The sequence below is a fragment of the Gobio gobio genome (genome assembly GCF_949357685.1).
Source record: "Gobio gobio genome assembly, chromosome: 17".
Lineage (NCBI taxonomy): Eukaryota > Metazoa > Chordata > Actinopteri > Cypriniformes > Gobionidae > Gobio > Gobio gobio.
The window spans coordinates 14,839,635-14,860,317 of NC_137110.1; the positions used below are offsets into that span (position 1 = coordinate 14,839,635).

The 20,683-nt window shown below is 37.2% G+C and overlaps 1 protein-coding gene across 1 annotated transcript in view; it reads left to right on the plus strand.

The window, feature by feature from the left end:
* chchd4b (coiled-coil-helix-coiled-coil-helix domain containing 4b) overlaps window positions 1-20,683 on the plus strand; it is a 616,826-nt gene that overhangs the window by 182,192 nt on the left and 413,951 nt on the right. The gene's annotated exons all lie outside the window — the stretch shown is intronic.

The following is a 20,683-nucleotide window of genomic DNA, read 5'->3' on the forward strand; positions in this document are numbered from 1 at the left end:
GATGTGCATCCTAATAGGGTTGCTGTCTACCCAATTAGTACTTATAAAAATAAGTCAGGTTGTACTGGTATGCTGTCACTAATAGCAGGAATGAAGGGTGATCGCAGCTAGATATATAGGACCCACTGTAAATACCTGCCTGGGTTCGGGGATGGGGGAAAGCAAATGCCCAATGAAAAAAATTATATTATTAACTGCTAAATTGTAACATTTAGAGATAATAGTTGATCATGTACAGTTTTTGCAAGAGTGACCTTACTATACCCTTATCTTACCCATGCAAACATCATTTGTAGCAGAAAATGTAATCAATATGAACAAAAAGAACACCATGTACACATAAAAAGGCTACATAGTTTTAAATGCTTAAATTTAAGTACCTTCATACTAGTTTAAAAGCACATAATAGTGTAGCCAATAAGAGATTTGTTGTGTCATAATCGTGTACCGTTAAATTCAACATAATTAATTTGATTAGTAGGAACCGAGGAGAAGAAGTGCATAAATTGAATGACTAGAGAATGGACATGTCCTGTGGGCATTTTGCTAATGTACTGTAATGTTAGTCCACTTGACGCAAGTATAGACGAACCCAAGTGCAGTTTATTTTACAAAGTATTTTACATAGTTTATTACAAAGATTCAGACATGATCAAACATAGAACAGAAACTTGGCTTGGCTTGGCTTGGCACGGCACAAACAAAACTCACCAACAGTGGTTACAGGAAACAGTACTCGACAAGGGAACAAGGCAAACATGAGGGGTTCCTCAATCAGGTCCCTATAGTTCAGTAGTCAGGACAATGATCAGGAAGTCAGCCCATTGACTTATGTCCTGATCAGTGCCCTGACTACTGAACTAGGGAGCTGATTGAGACACACCCAAAGACTAATGACTAAACAAGACACACCTGTGAACAATCAAGACAATGAACCAATGACAACGGCTGCGTCCCAATTCGCCTATACTACGTCCTAAAAGTATGTACTCTTTTTGTGAAGAAAAAGTACATACTTTTGAGTGTGTAGCAGAAGAGTACGCGTGAGTGAACGCGATCATCTCTTCCTAAAGAAATGAATATCTAAAGGTATGTTGAGGATACATTACAACTTATTGAAACGTATCATATGTTGTGTAATCGCTCCATCGGTGTTTCAACCGCGGAAAGACAATAAAACAGCTTGTAAACAATCAATGTCATGTAGAATCACATTTACCTTAGAAGTCATTCAGTGTCCACAGCTGTGAGTTCACTAGAGAGATTAACTCTTTCACTGAATACATGCACTATATTAGCCTATATATTCGTTATATTAGCCTATATATATTCATTATATTCCACTTAGCCTGTTAGTGGTGTCTTGTTTATTTAATGTATGTTTAAATAAACCTGTCATGAAAATTACAGCCACTAAATGATTATATTTCAACAACGAGTTGGAGAAAAAAATAATAATAATTAGATTTAGATATTAATGCAAAAACTGCCTTATGTGAAGCTTATGAGTGTTGATTTTTATATCTAAAAATAAATAGCAAATGAATTTAGGCTAATAGTTTGGGCTCTGTTGTTAATCTTTAATAGCAATATGTAGCCTAAGGGCTCCCTATATAGTTTACAGCATTATCTTTAAGAAACTTTTAAAACTGAATTCATTTAAGGACAGACACAATTTTTTTTTTCATTAAACCACTGTTGAATAAAAATTTATAAAAAGCAATTTTGTAAAACTGCTGTACCGAATCCGTACCGAACCGTGACTTCAAAACCGAGGTACGTACCGAACCGTCAGTTTTGTCTACCGTTACACCCCTAATATATATATATTTACATATTGCCCCTTTTTTACATTTGAGCCCCTGCCTCTGAAGAACTCTCTGCACGGCCCTGGTGTTGTCGTATGAATTTGCACATGGTTTGTCTTAAAGCGTAATAAAAACACCACATAGACATATAAACAACATTAAAAACGTGATTTTCACTACAGGGGGTCTTTAAAAAAAAAAAAAAAAAAAAAGATTTTTAAAACATCTTGAATGTCTAAAAAATTTCACCTCCTTTTTAAGCCCTCTCTCGCTTCACTGCATGTCCTTCAGGAGTCGATTGCCCTGAGTGCATAACACACTTGCCATAGCGAACCTATCCTTCTACAATATATCAGCTTACCTAATAATGGCTGCTTAGGCGTCTGTACACTCACATAAATGAAAGTAGCATGAGATGTGTTCATTATACAGCTGTTAAAAAAATTGGAAATCCTCTTTGCATTCATCTGGTGATGTTAAAAGGGGGAGAGGGAGGAGAAAAGGATGAGAAAGCTTGACAGAGGGAGAGAGAATGACAGTGTGTAGGGTGAAAGACAGTTTAGCTGTGTCTGTTGTCAGTGTCTCTGTTTCTTTAGCCTTCAGAGCTCATTAGCAATGATAGACACATTGCTACTGACAACCTCCCCCACACACTTTAGCTCCCCATACTCTTTTCCTATCATCCCACTTTCACCATCATTTATATCTCCATCACCATCTCTGTGCGTGAGTCGCTATTATGTATTTTACTAAAGCATTTCTCCTTCTCTCTTTCATCATACTTTTTAAGTTTCATGTCTCACACTGCTGGAGAATCAGTTATAGTTGTGTCTCCTCTACTGTAATGCACATCCTTGATAATGTGAGGTCTTGTCACCAATGGGTTTATTCTATTTAAAGGGTCGGTTTCGCCACGTGTGATCATTGATTACCATTTAAGTTCTGTGTTTTTGTCATCGTTGGTTTACTGATTACTGATGATTGTACTGTCCTTGACAATAAATATGTTGGAACTAATTGTTGGTGTTATAAATGTTGGAACTGTTTAACTTGACATGATAGTTGTTGTTTTCTCAGAGTGTAGAGATATATAGATGATGTAGATAGATTGTTGGCAGTGGGATGTGACTGAATAATTTTGCAATTGGATCAATTGATTCTGAGTTTCAAAAGGCTCAGTTTCTCCGATAACTTGTGACCAGTGGTGTTAATGGCAACAACCAATGGCTTTTGGCATCATTGACCCCAAATCTGCGTGAAATGTTTCAATGTACTTCAAAGTTTCAAAAAGCGCAAATGAGATTTCAGTGGGAAAAAAAAAATTCTATCAAAAACAACTTAAGAGTTGTTTCACCCAAAAAAGAAAATTACTCATCCTTGTGTCATTCCAAATCCACAACTTTTGTTCATCTTCAAAACACAAATCAAGATATTTTTATTAAAACTTGAGTTTTCTGTCCCTCCATCGGGACTTGAACTCAGGTCCGCCGGCATGAGAGTCGGACGCTCTAACAAGGAGGCAACCTCTAGCATCAGTTGCTAGAGCGTCTCTTGAGATCAGAGGAGTGAGGTTTACTCGCACAGCAACTACTAGCTGGCCTCCGTTACACTCACCCCCCTAAATCTCACTCCCATCCGGGTCACGGCTTCAATGTAACCCCTCCTGTTCGAACCTCCCGCTCCAAGCGGGACTCGAACCCGGGTCCGCCGGCATAACCAGGAGGCTAAGGCCGCGTGTCCACCAAAGCGTTTTTAGCCGGCTGAAAACGCTAGGCACTCTGCAGAAAACGTCTCGCTGTGGGCTCTTGAGAGCGTTTTGGCAGCGCAGCGTTTTTTTCAGTTGAGACTCTTTGCTTTTCTTGATACGGAATATCCGTGGAAGTGTTACTAGTATCTCATTTCACAGATAGTTTGTTTCTGTATTGATTCTATATAAAAATGCTGATACAATGTAAAGTATTTGCTCTGGCTCTTGTTTTAAAGTATTTTGTTCCGTTATTATACTGTTGACGTTGTACAGAACAAGCAGAATGTGGCGGTTGGTCGGTGTTGTATTTGTCCCGCCCCTCCTCCACTGTGATTGGACGGCTGGGTGAAAAGTGACAGTGACGAGCGAGGCGCTTTACTCAAAGTTGAACATTCTTCAACTCTCGGTGACCAGTTAAAAACGCTGAACGCTCAGCGCTTGAGCGTGAAAAACTCGCTCAGCGCCTCGTTACGCTCATGCCGTTCTAAAAACGGTGCACTCCCATTGAAAACAATTGAATACGCCAGCCAGCTGCGTGAAAAAACGCTTTGGTGGACACACGGCCTAAAGGCTACAACCTCTAGCATCAGTCGCTAGAGCATCTCTTGAGATCAGAGGAGTGAGGTTTACTTGCACAGCAACTACTAGCTGGCATCCGTTAGACTCACCCCCCTAAATCCCACTCACATCCGGGTCACGGCACCAATGCAACCCCTCCTGTTCAAACCGCCCGCTCCAAGCAGGACTCGAACCCAGGTCCGCCGGCATGGGAGTCGGACGCTCTAACAAGGAGGCTAACTGATCCAACTGCGTACTAATCATGATGCACCAATTGTCAACTTGTCCGACTGGCAGCTTGATGTGTCTGTGTTCACATTAGCATAACAAACTCTTAGAGCAACTCAACTTGTGGGACATAAATCATTAAATATATACACAATATACTATCCGAAAAACAACAGTCGCTAGAGCGTCTCTTGAGATCAGAGGAGTGAGGTTTACTCAGCAACTACTAGCTGGCCTCCGTTACACAATAACCAATGAAGTTTGGACACACGCATCAAGCATTTAACGGTTGAGCTTCTCTTTACCATATTTGATGTGCTCGCTCTATCTGCGCAATGATCAGTGTTTATGTAGCTATAGTAATTGATGACATATTTTTGGGGGGTGAACTATCCCTTTAAAGTCAGTTAATTCCACAAATCTATGATGACTTCAAAACAATTTGAAAATAGCACACGAGTCGTGTCAAAACTGAATACGTCACTATTGCAGATTAAATTTGAGGGATGGTAGACTATAGAGTTCTAGTTGCATCCTTGCAATTAAAAGACACTACCATTCGAATCTTGACAGACAAATGGCACTCATATACTTCTATTGATGGTTATCTGGAGTACAGAGGAAGAAGGCCAACCTAAAGCCTTGGAAGAGAAAAGACAGCCATCCTCCCTCTGCTGAGTGTGTCACCCCGTGTGTTATTATAACATTCTTTTTACACCATCTCTTTATAGGTTTTATAGGGCTGCTTCTGTGTTTTAGCCTCAAATAATTGATTTTGGTGAATCTATTGAGAGCTACTGTTGTAGGACCTGTTTACAATTGTTTGTCTTCTTGTGTTTCTGTGAATGCCTGTCCATGTTTCCTCCTGCTTAAAGCTCATTGGGGCAGGTTCAAGGAGGACTTGTCACTATTTTGCCTCTTGATCAATAGCGCACCTCCCATGATGCATCTTGTCAACTTGTCACACTGGCAGCTTGATGTGTCTGAGGTCACATTAGCATAACAAACTCATGAAAACTCTTAGAGCAACTCAACTTGTGGGACATCAATCATTAAATATATACAAGATATACTATCCGAAAAACAACAGCCAAAGACGATTGAATAAACTATAAATATAATGGACAAACTGACAATTCGACAGCAAAACAGACCATGGATTCAATTGGTTTATGTTAAATATGAACATAAAACAAACAATTACTTCTAAAGCTACTTTTGCCATCTTTAATTTGTCACAATACTGTAATGTCTTTAAATTGTTGCTTTTCTTAGCAAATATTAAATAATTAATTCAATCACAATTTTTTATTGTTCGACAGTCCTGATTATTATGCCAATTTATGAACAATTCAGGTTTAGATTATGTTTATATTTATATTGTTGTGATGAATAGATATAAAGTCACATTTCAATCTGTTATTGCAGAAACATAAAGATCACATTAGATTAATTAAGCTGAACTGAATGTATTATATAATGTTAAGGTAATATGTATATAAGCATGCATGTGTGCAGTGTATGGGTGTTCGGAAGAGAATAAGGAAGAGTAAGGGCAAAAGGGAGGCTGAGATTGTAGTGTGTGTGTGTGTGTGTGTGCGCGCGTGTTTGTGTGTCTCTGATTGCTTGCTGATACAGGGTGACATGGTGCAGATTGACTCAGCCTGCTTTTCTAATTCTCTCTATTAATAAGCCGTAGCTTCCCACTGTTGCACCGGACTACATCTATTCATCTCAATTTGTCATCTGCTCTCTCCCCCCTACTCTCTCTCTCCTTCTCTTTCAGTATTTCTCCCCCTAAACACCTCTGCCCATCTCTCTCTCTCTTTTTCTCCCATCATCTCCTGCATCACGTCCGATTCACCGGCCTCCTCTCCTATTCCAAATCTGTCCATTCCACCTGCCTCTCGTGTCCTTCTCAGCATTAAGATTGAGACAGCCAGCATTCCTACATCTTAATTCTATTGAAATATGAAGGTTAGGTAAACTGTTGCACTTGAGTAAACAGAAATGGCATTCATACTAGGAAATTATTATATTATCCAATTCAAATAGGAAATTATTCAATTGCTCAGGCAGAAGCATGCGTCAAAAAATGCCTCTTATACAATTTCACAAGTTCACATGTTCATATGATCCTGAGGGAGATAAAGGCCACACAAGACTTACTTTTAATTTAGAGCTCCATTTATTTACATTCATCCTTGCTGTTTTCGTGAAAAATTTTTGTTTCTTAAAGCTACAATATGTAATTTTTCGCCACTAGAGGTTGCTTATTCAAAACAAAGGCGTAGCTTGATGACGGCTGGTTTTCACGGAGCTTTTATTATGCCGCAGACGACTGCTTACGCTTCTTCCATACATGCATATGTGGGGTAACACAGCGCTGTTTTATCATATTAGATACATTTGAGTCTGTTGAAAGTTATGTTATAATGCTACTCTGTGCGTTCGCTCGGCGGCTACTATGAGACACCTGTTCACACTGCTAGATCAATATTAGGCATGGTAAAATGGTACTCGCGGTAAATCAAGAAAATGGGATTTAAACAATAAGACTAACTGTGTTGAGCTATTTAACAATGATTCGTTTTCTGTCGATGAATGTATCCAAACAGCTGCTCACCTGTCTAATAAAACACACAATATATTAAAGCGTATTTGCCGTTTCCCTGGTTTCTACAAAATAAAACCGGAAATCGAGGGTAACGCAGGTATGATGTCATTGATAGGCGACGCATGGTCCGTAACAAACGGTCCGTTAAAATGGCTTATTTCTCTGGATTTAAACATTCTTGTAAACATTTCGGATAGTGTAAGTACACAAGTCAACAAAATATATAACATTGTTCTAGTGGTTTTTGGATATTTTAATCAAAAAATCTTACATATTGTGCCTTTAATGGGCAGGGATGGGCTACTATCTGATTTTAAAGCTGTATATCATTCTTCTGCCTTCCATTCAGGCTATTATTTATTACTTACAGCACTGCAAGTTAGAGTCTCACACCAAAGAGGTATCTTAAAGAAGACAACACAGTCAGAAATGCATCAGATTTCCATCTATAAATGTTAGTGAATATGTGATGAAAGCAGCTGCGTCTCGGCCAAAAAGCTGCGTTTTGAACACACCCAAAGGTCTAAAGGCGACTGTCAAGCATGTGTATGTTTAAGTAAATATCTGTCTATATAAGCATGTATATGGTTATATGCAATAGAGACTTTAAAGCTATGTCACACCGAGTTGCATGCTGGGAAGGCACCTCCATCTTAAAGGAACATGCCATTTTTTTTTAAAATAGGCTCATTTTCCATCTCCCCTAGAGTTAAACAGTTGAGTTTTACCGTTGTCGAATCCATTCAGCCGATCTCCAGGTCTGGCAGTAGAACTTTTACAAAGCTTAGCATGTCATTGAATATATTTATTTATTCTTTATTAGACAGGGACAATGGACAATACAATATTACCCCAGAATTAGCTACAGAGCTAAATTTCATCTGTTGTCCCACCAGGAGTACACCTGGCTACAAGCTATCAGAGATGGATAAAGTACACAACTTCATTACTCGAGTGAAAGTAAAAGTACTACTGGTCAAATATTACTCCGTTACAAGTGAAAGTTGTTAGAAACTATTTTTACTTAAGTAAAAGTACAGAAGTACTTGCTTTTAAAAGTACTTAAGTATCAGAAGTAAATTTCCTTTTTATGTCAATGCATTATTTTATTATTGTTGCATTGTCAAATAAATGCACACTATGCCATGGTGGTTTAAGCCAGTCTGTGATGCTCCATCCGACATGCTAGCAAACGACCACCTTAAACGAATTAAATACTTAAAAGTTACAAAGCTTTTTTACAAAGCTGCTGTCACTTTAAGGCAGAATGCACAAATCCTACACACTGATACACATCCGATATTCCCCCAACTGTTACGTTCACTTAAGACATAATCAACTTTGTTTACGTGAATACTTTCCCAAATGAAAATTTTGACATTTTGTGTGTATTGGTCTGTTTAAGTGCGAAAAAACACACAAAAGCAAGCTCTATTCAGTTCTCGTGCTCTGGCATCTCAGAGGCACAAAAAAACAGACTGAACTGAGCTCGTTCATCATGCTTTCTCAGATTCATCCATATGTCTATGCTTCTCTTTCTCCCAGACATTTACATTTTGCAAAAAAAAAAAAAAAAACTGTTAAAGAAGAAAAAAAAATCATCCACTGACTTGCAAAGCTGCTACAGAAACGACTTTTGACTTCGAGGAACTTGATAGAAATGTAGTGGAGTAAAAAGTACGATATTTGTCTTTCAAATGTAGTGAAGTAAAAGTAAAAGTTTCCCTAAAAAATAATAGTTCAGTGAAGTACAGATACTCAAAAAGTGTACTTAAGTACAGTACTTAAGTAAATGTACTTCGTTACTGTCCACCTCTGCAAGCTATGCTGAAAGTGCTATCGGCTGAAACGATAAAACTCAATTGTTTAACTCTAGGGGAGTTGGAAAATGAGCCTATTTTTACTTTTTTTTTTTTAAGTGGGGTGCTCCTTTAAGAGGATCACCCTCTACTTTACTGATACTGAAATCAGAGTTCTTTCTCACCAACGGCCCGATGCCAATTCAACATGCTGAATCGGCTGAAAAAAAACCTGACGCCGTACGACTAGAGGTACACTGCAATTTTAAGTAGAAAATACTCAGCCTGTTGTGCACGGTGTTGACTGATTAATTTGACAAATGGTTTGTATGAAAGTAGGCCTATATTAAAAACACCACAGACATTTAAACATTAAAAGCTCGATTTTCACCACAGGGGGTCAACTAGAACATTTATGAAAATGATGAGCAAATTAAATTAGTTTGCAACTATAATGCATGGTTTTATATGTTGGTTTCAAACACCTAGTTCAAACCTCTTTTGAATTAAATTAAGTTTGGGGAAATTTGTCCTCCAAACTATACTCCAAAAACCATGTTTGCTTTAGCTGTTTCTTCTGGTAAACAAGCAAACACAACAAAATCACATTATAATACATTCAGACAAGGCCAAGGGTATTTCATGAATGTCAAGTTTGAAGAAGGAATGTTTTTTTTATGTTTAGACAATTTCATTACAGAACTTGTTGTCAAAAACAATGGTTTTATATTTTACATGTAGCCTACAACAGTGGTTCCCAACCACGTTCCTGGAGGACCCCCAACAGTGCACATTTTGCATGTCTCCTCAATCAAACACACCTGATTCAGGTCATCAGCTCATTAGTAGCTACTCCAAGACCTGATGTGGGTGTGTCAGACAAAGGACACATCCAAAATGTGCACTGTTGGGGGTCCTCCAGGAACGTGGTTGGGAACCACTGGCCTACAACATTTTCACATTTTATATGTATACAATATATATGTAAGTAAAATATACAGTATAGTGTGAGAATATCTCTGTGTTGTCACAAAAAGGTCAACATGTGTTCAATGAATTGTAAAAATTTTTCCTGCCTGACAATAATGGTCGAAATGTTAAAAAGCTTTTTTGTAGCCAAGACTTTATTTATAATTTCCCCATAGGACACACACACACACACCACACACACACACGCACACACACACACACACACACACACACACACACACACACACACACACACACACACACACACACACGCACACACACGCACGCACGCACGCACGCACACACACACACACACACACACACACATTTTGTCTAATCACTGATTGTCTAACTCTGTTTATGATAATATATTTTGTGATTGTCAAAAAGGTAAAGACCTTGTACATGAACAGAAAAATACACAAATAAAGGAATACTCTCAATGCACATTGCAAAAAATGATGACACTGAACAAAAATATCATTGCAGAAGTAAAAAAACAAACAAACAAACAAAAAAAACTGAAAAGATAAAAGAGAAATCTCCAAAGCATGACAAGGGATAGAAAGACAGCATGGGAGAAGAGAAATGAGGAAACATCCAGCAGGACTGACAAGAAAAAGAGACTACAAAACAATGATTTTTTTTGCCCTTAAATTTCTTCACTTGTAAAACACACACAAACACACACACGTCTCTTATGTAAACAATGTATTTTAGATTATAAGCATTAGACATAATACAGGTTTTTTTTTTTTTTTCACGTGACAATGTCTTCATTCAGAAAGTCCTGAAAAAATAACATCCTGAACTCAAATAATATTTCTTGCCATGCACAAACACTAAATCTGAATTTCAAGGTAAATGACAACAAGGGAAGCCAGCCAAATCTTTCATGATTGTGTCCATCAGTCAGTGATCTCACTGCTGTGTAATGGCCAGCGCAATAGTCTGTGCATTTGCTGGGTTTTGTGTTTCATTTGATGCCTTATATTGATTTTGAAGGAAGAGAATGTTTTTGAGTAAACCATAAAGCGTTTTATAATGGAAGTCGGAGGTTTGTAAAAATTGATGTGTAGTTTGAGATTGTTTATGGTGGCTAATCAAAATGCATGTCTGAAAGGGTCATGTCAAGCAGATACAATTACTGGCATGACCAACATGATCTGAATCAGATGCACTGTTAGGATGCATTTTATCTAAATATGATAATTTAGTTATCATAGCTTCTGAACTCTCTGTTCCAGGTTGCTGTGTGTACGTGGGAGTCTAAGGTGTTTCAATTAATGCATCTAATTTAAGAGATCATTCAAAGAACTCCCACCTTCCCTTTCTCTTCTTCCACTCTCTTTCTGTCCCTCTCTGTCACCCCCTGCCCAATTTATTATTAACGAGTGTTGTCTGTCTCGTTAGTGTTCAGAACACAGCGCTGAACAAAACCAGACGCACCAGGCTAACCTCAGATAATTGCCGTTTTTCTCTTTCTTTCTGCATTCCACCGTTCTCTTTCTCTCCGTCGTTCTGCTGACACCTGCACTTCAACTTTCATTGTTAACCAACAACCGTGAGCATAACTGGCCTGTTTCATACCCCAGCATGCTTATGAATCCATCCAATAATTAATGGGCTGCAACTCTGTGTGCTACGGAAATAGTGCCCCGCATGGCAGAGGCGAGTTTTGACTCTGCTTTAGACTCAGAATTGATTTCAATAGAGTCTGACACGAGCATGTTGCTAAGCTAATTACTTTAATAGCCTGTCAGTCTGTGTATTAGAAGTAAGGGATTTTCAGTCTCGCTTTCTAAAGGTTAGCTTATAACAGTAGGTGGCGACAAGTTACTGAATAAATTAGTAATTGAATCATTCTTTCGATTTGTTCATAGCCTACACAGTGGCTGCATCTGAAATCGCATACTCTCTTCACTCAAAAAAATAACTCTTTGAATGAACATAAAAAAATCATGGAAAGTATTTCCAGATGATTAACTTGCTTTATTTCAGCATTATGCAATTCTGTTATTCCAATTTGATGTACTTATGTTGGGTCAGCTTAATTTATTAAAGGGTTAGTTCACCCAAAAATGAAAATTCTGTCATTAATTACTCACTCTCATGTCGTTCGACACCCGTAAGACCTCCGTTCATCTTCGGAACACAAATGAAGATATTTTAGTTGAAAGCTGATGGCTGAGAAAGGCTTCAGATAGGCCTCCATTGGCATTCAGTACATTTACACTCCCAAGACCCATAAAAGGCACTTAAAACGTCGTTACAAAGTCTATCTCACCACAGTGGCTCTACAATAATTTTACGATGCGACGACAATAGTTTTTGTGCGAAAAAAAAAATCAAAATACCACCTTTATCCAACTCGTTCTTGTCTTCCGTGTGTGCCTCCACGACGCATGCGCGAGAATATGACGTAGCGCCGGGGTTCAGGAATCCATGAGATGCACACTTAAGCCCATTTTGAGCACTACGCCGAGACCTAAAGCACGATCAATGTAGAATCCAACAGCTTAGACACGCGCGTCTTCCTCTGCTTGTAAACAAATCGCTTCTGGGTCATGTGTCCGAACGCCGGATCTGCTCATATTCTCGCGCATGCGTCGTGGAGGCACACACGGAATACAATAACAAGTTGGATAAAGGTGTTATTTTGGGGTTTTTTTGTGCACAAAAACTATTGTCGTCGCATCGTAAAATTATTGTAGAGTCACTGTGGTGAGATGGACTTTGTAACGACGTTTTAAGTGCCTTTTATGCGTCTTGGGAGTGTAAATGTACTGAATGCCAATGGAGGCCTATCTGAAGCTTTTCTCAGCATCAGCTTTCAACAAAAATATCTTCATTTGTGTTCCGAATATGAACGGAGGTCTTACGGGTGTCGAACGACATGAGGGTGAGTAATTAATGACAGAATTTTCATTTTTGGGTGAACTAACCCTTTAAATCAAGATGAATTGCTCAAATAAAGTGAACAGCATCATACATCTTTTTTTTTGAGTGTTGAGTACAAATATAACGTGTTTAGGCCTATATGCTGCATTGGAAGTTGACATGTCTTAGAATGCTGTAATAATAACAATAAACATTCATTTTTTTTATTAACATCTGCACTTAAAAACTAAAATATGACTGATTAGTCCAACGGGGCATTTCAATCTTTTAACCTCTTATGCTCTAGGACCATTTTGGGGGATTTCCGCCTGGATTTGGCCTACCCAAATTGAAAAGCTTCCCATACCCACATACAGTGGTTACATAAACCACTGCTAAAAGTGGTAAACATGTAAGTATATGAGCTGTAATACACCCTCCAAAAAACTGCTGACAGTTTTGGCTGTCTGGATTACATAAAAATGGTATATTCCTCCATTCAGATCCATTTTAATAAATCTTGCATACATGATACATACAAATTTCTTTTTTGCAGTATTTGCTGCAAAAAAATATAAAAGCAGGGCTCGACATTAACGCTTGTACACTTGTCCGGGACAAGTGGATTTTTTGAAGGGGCAAGTGAAAGAGACATACTGTATGTCCGACTGATTGCACCTTATCTTATATGCATCATCTTTTTATTCTTTTATTAACTGTTTTAGTTTCCTTTGTTCATTGTTGTTTTCATTTTATTCTTTTTAGTTCTCTTTACAACTGTACATTTCTATTTCTTATGCATCTGTCACCATTTTATTTTTATCTTTTAAATTCTCTTTACAACTGTTTTAATTATGCTTGTTTTTATTTTTAATTCTTACACATGGTATTCTTATTTCTTATGTAAAGCACTCTGAATTGCCATTGTGTATGAAATGTGCTATACAAATAAACTTGCCTTGCCTTGCAATCTAGTCGGGAAAAAAATGAATGTATAATTAAAAAAATCAAAAAGCGCCTCTCTTTTGGGGAGGTTTATTACAGCTCAGACAACACATACTTATGTTTATCACTTTCAGCAGTGTTTTTTGTGAACTTCAAAGGGTTTCATGCAAAGTTACACCATTTTGTATTTAGACTACTGTATATGGGAAGCTTTTCAATTTGGGTATAGGCCAAATAAAGGCAGAAATGGTTCCAGAGTAATTTAATGTGAATAAGTTACTTTGTGTAAATCAAATGCCAAAGTGATGCATATCTCCAGAAAGTAGACATTCTAAGCTTTTAAGGTCAGAGGTCACAGACATTTAAAATTTCAAGTATACTTGATGATGTCATTCCGGACCCTGATCAGGGTCTGCACCAAATATGATAATCCACTTGCGAGGGACCATCCTAAAATATAAAAGGCATCTATAGTTTGTGGTACAAAGACCCAATTTATACTGTGAAAAAATATTATTATTATCATTATGATTTTAAAATGTTTAATATTATTAAGTTACATTATTATAAAAAATTTTCTATTTCATTATAGTACTGTACTGTTAACTGTCATTTATGTATTTATTTATTTTAATGTAATTTTGATTAATTCACTTTATTTAAAAAAAAAAAACAGATTTTCTCTAAACTTTTCCACAGACCCCCCTATCACTTCCTTGTGGCCCCCAGTTTGAAAACCCCTGTCTAGGCTTTACACTGTTTTTGGCTTCTACCTCAAATGTAGAGATCAAATGAAAGTATTTCTGACAGAGTAAAAAGCAACACTGCAAATAAATAAAAAAACTGATAGTTAGGTAAATTAAAAAAAAAATTAAAAATAACAGTGAAAATACAAGAAGGTATCTCCTGTGTAAGTGTGCAGCCTCTCGATAGCTAAGGGTGCTCTTTTTGTGAGCTAGTTAAACAAGTGTGGTTGCAGACTCTGGCTGTTGAGATAATTGCCCTCTTTTGCAATGATACTGCCTTGGTAAATAGAAAATAAATGTAAAAGGGCAAACAGCTCCTGGGTCCTACAGGAAACTGTTCGCTCACAAACACGCATTTCCCTCCCGCTGACTCATTGAAATTCTACACAGTCTTCTGTAGTGTTGTTAGGAACATCTTTCAGAGCCAATTAGTTCTTACTCATGTCTCTCTCTTTCACTCTCTGGCTTCATGCATTTCCAGTCTTTCCTAACCACAGAGATGTTCATAGTTATGGTGGCTTTCCAAAACCAACATACTAGTTAAAGTCATTATGTTGTTTTGAAAGATCCCTATTCCCTAACCCAAGACCAACATTTCTAGATGAAACGTCTACTTCCAAATTCTGCACAGTTCTTAAGCTTGTTTTGTGCTATAAGTTTTCTAACTGATTGTTTTGGATCTGGTTGGCTGGAATACAAAAGAACTTTTGCCCAGATTTTCGCCCCGTTTCACTGTCTAGCAAGACCACTAGACCACTGAACTAGCAAGAATCAATGCTAGTTGCCAAAAGTCAGTCAGTCTACAGATTTGAGTCGACAGATTTCACAGAAAATTGCATGTGTATGTCTGCAACTAATGGTTATTTTTATAATCGATTAATCTGTTGATTTTTTTTTTATTAATCGATTAATCAGATGAAGAAAAGAACAAAACAAATTGTACATAAAAATTTTAATTTCCTTCATTATTTTAAACAATTATTCCACGTCCACCAAACAATATAAAGCCTATGAAAACAAATATAGTGAATGTATATCGGCTATGCTGCTTTAGGCCTATTATAAGCAAAAAAGGTTTAAAATACATTCTAAACCTAAAAACAACTGATTACTTACTATTTTAAAGCAGAAATTAAAACGACTAAACTAAAAATGATAATAAACAAAATCAAAAGCACAAAATGCTAACTTGTATGATGAGGTGAAGAACACATTTACTCGTATGAATATAGGCTACAGTAATGTTATTCCATTTGCCTTTGCTGTCTTTGACTGTTTTCATCAATATGATTACTCATGTTACATATAGGCTATATTTTTAAACCGACACTTAATTTCTAATATTAGCAAAATGTGTATTTTAGTCAGAATTATTGCGCTCCGTCTGTTTGATGCGCATGCGCCCACCCGCGCTCGTTCATTGAAGTCAGTGAAGAGACTCAAAGACTCAAAAGACTCGCCTGTTGTCAGAATATGCAAATTGAAATACTCACGGGACATTCTAACATTTACAGATAAGGATATAACCATAAAATGTAAGTTATGCGCTGAGAAAAACACGTCAGACTGTCAGAGACATTAAACATCACACGCATATGTTAAAGCAGGACAGGGCAAGACGCTGTAAACACTTATGATTTAGTTTGAAGCCCGTATAAATATAAAGCATGCTACTCATGTTTGGGACACCTAGATAATGTACCTTTCTCGCGGCGTTTTGTCCAAAGAAATGTGTTTTTCTCTACAGTAAAGCGACGTGACTGGCTGATGTTTTCCCAAGCACAGCGCACAGACGCGACTAATCGATAATGAAATTCGTTGTCGATTTTCATCGATTAGCTGTTGCAGCCCATATGGACACAGGCAGTGTTTTTTTTTGAGTGAGTTAATTGTGTTTGGAATCATGATCTGAAAGTCTGGTGTGGTCCTCCTCAGACGTTTATGCTAATTTTTTCCTCTGTAAAATCTGTAAAAAAAAAAATTATTTAAAGTTGGCAAGTAGCCTAGGCCTATGTGTTTTAAAATCTGTTCAGATTTTGAAAGTTGTGTATAGCCTATGTGTATTCAAGCCTTTAGCTGACAATTAAATTTCCCAAAACTCATTAGACTTACATTGAAAAGTTTGTCTTTAATTCCTTATAGATCTTGTAGATTAGATCCAATAAATGTAGTGCAAAAGTCAGCATGTTCTGTCTGCTTTGGGCGTTCCTAACTGTTATATTACAGATATTTTTCCCAGAGTGTATACAATTATCTTAGAGCATTCAGGTTATGTTCATAAAACTTGGCACAGGCCTATTTTTTTCTTACTGATTATAAAATTTTAAAAAATCACATTAAAAAAATGTATGCTCAAAGTTACACATAGCTGATGGCATATCAACTGTCAAAATGAACACCCAAGCAACCATCTAGAATCCACTACCAGACTTTTTTTTATTTTTATCCTACACAAACTATATATTATAACCTACTCATCAAAGAAAACCTTCTGTACTTTTACATTTTCAAAAAACATTTGACATTTAGTCTGACATATTTAGCCTGAATTATAAGCCGTTTTCCTCATGGGACCAAAAAATGTCCCCACACGGACAAGGATTTCAGATATTGCCATCTTTGTGGGGACATTTTGTCCTTATAACTTATGGACCACACACACGCACATAGATCTTAAACAGTTCAGTGAATATAAAGCATATTTAACCTTAAAACCGTAAATGATATTTAAAACTTTCAGGTAAGGCTTTGCTAAAATCAATGTTTGTCTTTTGGATTTTCTCTTCCTTCGATAGTAAAGTGTAGAAAGTACTGGTTGGGAATGGAAAGACTGAGTGTGCAAGAGAAAGAAAGAAGTGAAACGCTCTGTTGGATAGACAGTCTCTGCAGACTGGGAAGAAGGATCAGGATGAAAGGAGTAAAAAGAGAAAGATAGTGCAGGAAGAAAGGAGTAGATTGTGTCAGGAGCTTTACCCCTTGAATGTGAATGCATGCAGGAGCCTTCACTTAACAGGAGGATCTGTCATACCGCATTTGTGGCGTGTTTGCATGTGTGTGAGAATCAGACGTTGTTGACAGGGCATCTTACAAAGCTTGATGGTATTGACAGAAATCACTGCCTGAAAATAATACAGCGGACATTTCAACACGTGGGCCTGCCCTTGTCCACAATGACAGGATGAAATATCACTGAGGATTGTACTAGTGTGTGTGTGTGTGTGTGTGTGTGTGTGTGTGTGTGTGTGTGTGTGTGTGTGTGTGTGTGAGCATGACAGTTCTCTTAACTTGACAACATGTGGTGCTTTAATTATAGGTAGCAGGAACATCAGACATTCAGATGAATTAATAAGACAGTTTAAAAAAACCTAGATTCACACTAATCATACTCAAGTCAACAAGTTAAAAATAGTCAAAAAAATATATTTTTTCTGTTTTATGGCGATATTTACAGCATTAAAAAAAAAAAAAGCCAAGGTTTGATTCTATAGAGTACTTTAGCTTTGAAATTAACAGAATGGCATTTATAATGGCTAGCATTTCATTATTTATATTGATTAAAAAAAAAATTCAGCATATTAAAATAATTTTTGAAAAATCTATTATTTTGAAACTTTATTCTGTTCTAAATGCTAATACACTAACATGCTAGCATGCTATTTTCTAGGTTTCACTGAAGAAAATTTATGTGAAGAGGTCTTTATTCAGTCTCATGCAACACATGTTGGGAACTAGAGTTCCTCTGCACTGTTTCAGTTAATGCAACAGAAACTATTCATATAGTCCAGACACAAATGGTTAAGTAAACTTCTCTTACAAATGTAGGTGAGCTGAACACAATGAAATGCAGTTGTGGCAAAAAGTTGTTTTGCACTAGCTACAAAAGCTACAAAAACAATGTTTGTTAGACATTGTTGTCAAAGAGGACTTGTGAAAAGGCAAATATTTACTTGAATTGCAAAGTCAGTGAGACTTGGTGTGCCCTTTATCTTCATCGGTTAATTTGGCAGCATCTGCTTGAAGTCTTCAACTGATGCTGATTTCATGGAAGGAAGTGGCCTTTTCTGGCCACACAAGGGAAAATGTTTGTTTTAAGAAGAGCTATAGAGTCTCTCTCTCTTCTTCTCCGTCATGCTCCCTTGCTTCTGCTCTTAAGGTCACGGTTTGTACCCACCGTCACTGACTGTCACTCCATTTCTCTCTTTCTTTCTCACTGTTTCTCTTTCCACCTCTACCCTCCCCCATCTCTCTCTGGCCCTCTGTCAGCCATTTCAAAAACGCCTTTGAAAGAGAGAGAGAGAGAGAAAAAAAGACTGAGGAAAGGGAAAAAGAAGGTGAAAGAGAAGGGAAAGAATCAGACAGAAGAAAGGGAACAACGACAGAAACGTCAAAATATTTACCATCATTCCGTCAGAATTCCTGTAAGGAAACATCAATCCATACAACATCATGCTTTAGGAAATGTACGTTTGTCTGTGTGTGTCCTGTCGCACATGATTCAGTATGAATAACAAAGGTCATTCTCGGTCTGTGGTCTCTCTGTGATCTATGTACAATGCTCCAGTTTCTCATGTCAAAGAGACTTTTACTTCAAACTCTTGACACACAACTTCCCTGATGTTCATTCAAACAATATCCAAAATACTTCAGCAGAATCCAAATAACAGCCTATTAAATGTCAATGCACACTGCACTTATACAACACTTAGATTTTGCATTGAACATCAAATGACGAACCAAAACAGCACAAAACATTTTAATTGTAAATTATATTTTACTTTTTTATTTATTATTTTATATATACTTTTTTATTAAAAATTTATTCATATTTACAACTACTGTTTTATAGTTTGTGTGTGTGTGTTTTAAATGTGTCTATGGTTTCATTTTCTAGGAAGCCAGTAATTCATACAGCAAAACTCAATGTGGTTGACACAAACCATGTTTAAACTCCTATTAAATCTAGTCTGGGTCATATTTTATTTTACATTGTGTAATTTTGTTCATGGGTTTTGAGGTTGAGTGCTTGTCACGCAGCCTGTCCGTGTTGCCATCTGCCTAATTTGGCAGTGTCAGATGAGCTGTGACATGATTTTACGCCAAAATACTGTCATCCTGAAACAAAATATATGGAAAATGCTTTTCTTTTCCATGTTCAAGACCATGCAAATTTACTATCGGTTTAGTCTCAGACACATGCAAAGAAAAACAAAGTATTTCATTTTCAATGCACATCAGGCACCTCTCAGTTTTCGTTATTAGTTTTTTCTATTGTTTGATACTTTTACTTTTTTTATTCTTCTCTCTCCGTCTGTCTCTGTGTGATCCCTCTCCCTGGACCTGCTGTGGTGCGTTCAAGCGGTCCACCGCCACGCACTAACGAACTTCCAACATCTTGTCCCGTCACGGCAATTACACACACACACAAACACTCACATGCACACAGTGTTTACATTGACATTAATACACGTATTCCCAGCGCCCTACATGTACACCCTGCCCAAATGAAGGCCTGCATATAATGTAGTAAGGTGTGTGGATGCAATATCATTAACATTAGCTGTCACAGTAGATTTAAATCAAGCATTGAATAAGGGATATGTCGGGTACTGGAGTTGGTAATTTCTGGTTCATAATTGATGCTGTCAGTGTCATATAATGTAACATCTGAGTGTTTGCTCTTTTGACCCACACTTATTGATTCGTTTAAGACTTTAAAAGACTAAACCTGCTGAAGCAAGGACTTTCATTCAAATAAAATTAGATAAAATGTTACAGAATTTGTTTTCTAGATGTTTAAATTTAATCAATTTAATTAAAGATTTGGTTTTGGGTTTGGTTGGGATCGGTTATAAAAATAATTATTAGTTCTGGTCCTTGAATTTGTTTGAATCTTTCTGCAGATTACATAGTTTAATTATAGGTCGCAACAAGTGATGGTCTTTAAAGTCACCATGAAATCAAAATTGACAGTTTTTTATGTAATATTGCAGTATTTATTGTAAATCAGTGGTTCCCAACCTTTTTTACTCGAAGGCCCCCCTCCTCTCCGAATCAATACTGCAAGGACCACCGAACCACCCCCCACCCTCCGTCATTATTTTTAACAAAAGAAATGCAAGATATATTAACCTTAAGTGTTCTTTTTTGCAAACATACTTTGCAGACATTCTTTACAACCTAGAAGTACTTACTCTGCTCAGTTTTACAGTACAATAAGTACAAGTCAACCTGCCCTCCCAAACAAGACCATAGGGAGATGCCAAAGGACCGCATATAACTACTATACGGCTCCATTCATAATTAGTAAACACACTAAAATACAAATGAGAAATAAAATAATTCTGAATGTGTGGAAACGTAGCCATCCGAAGTCGATGTCATCAGTC